This window comes from Thermobia domestica, chromosome 3 (genome assembly GCF_964235325.1).
Source record: "Thermobia domestica chromosome 3, izTheDome1.hap1.1, whole genome shotgun sequence".
Classification (NCBI taxonomy): Eukaryota; Metazoa; Arthropoda; class Insecta; order Zygentoma; family Lepismatidae; genus Thermobia; species Thermobia domestica.
Genome location: NC_137456.1, coordinates 324,115,157 through 324,116,387, shown reverse-complemented (window position 1 = coordinate 324,116,387; position 1,231 = coordinate 324,115,157).

Here is a 1,231-nt window from a genome sequence, read left to right as displayed (position 1 = left end):
TTCGAGTTGAGACATTTTCTCGAGATAGGCTTAAATTTCGACTCGACTTGACTCGTCGTGTGCCTCCCTATGCGTCACTGATAAGTATCTTTGTCTGTATCTCATTTTAAGTAGTACATCTCATCTAATTTAGCCTTAGTGCGCAAGGAATGTTTACTTCTAATTTCAACAAATCAACCACTTTCATACATTTTATTATTAGTGTATGACAAAATTGAATATTGTGTAACTATGACGAACAAAAACATTTCTTATTGCACAAACTTTACAGCTCAGAGAAACTTCTGACTTCTGAACTTTGTCAACATATTTTCAGTTGATTCTTCCGGAAGTCTGAATTAAAACATGAGTTTTACTTATTGATAACTGCAAGCGCTTGTAAAGGCTGTAAGTCCTTTCTCATTTGTGTCAAACACAAATATTTAATGAAGACAGCCTTGAGTTCACTCAGTGAATAGTCGCGGCTTAACGAAGGTTTCTGTTGGCGCTTCAGACGACCTCTATTATGCTTTCAACGTGTTATTTTCAAGCAAAATGAAAATGTTTTTATTTTTTCCTTTCTCATAGCTCCTTATTCTTCTCACTTGCACTGCCTTCAGTTAATTGAAACTGCAGGAGTCGTTCTATTAAGATGTTTCGCCGTAGTTTTGTTCAAAACGCTACAAGCGGCAGTGGCGAAGCTAGGTTTTCATGCGTCTCTCGAATTAAAATATAGTGTAAAAATAATGCCTACCTCTTAATATCAATCAACTTCTACAGTATGTGGGAAATTTGAGACAGTTTAGTGAATTTTTCAATATTTTTTTTAGGTTCGTCGTGGCTAAGCGGTTAGTTGTTGAGTTGATTTTAGTTTAGCGTCCCGTTCAGCAGCGAAGCTATATGAGACATGGACCTACTGATTAACGTGGAATCCGAACCACATGAGCTCCCGCCGGGAATCGAACCCGGGTCTCCCACGCCAAAGGCGCGTACGCTAACCGCTTAGCCACGAGGGAGCTCCGCTAAGCGGTTAGCGTACGCGCCTTTAGCATAGGAGACTCGGGTTCGATTCCCGACGGGAACCCATGTGATTCAGATGTCACGTTAACCTGTAGCAGGAGCACATCCATGCGGCAGGTCCACCGGGTCCCGGCCCACCAGAAAACGTAATTCTGCATACCTTTGTACACTTTTCTAATAAAATCATACTTGTTTAGGGAAGAAATGATTGATATAGCCTAGGTCATCTGCT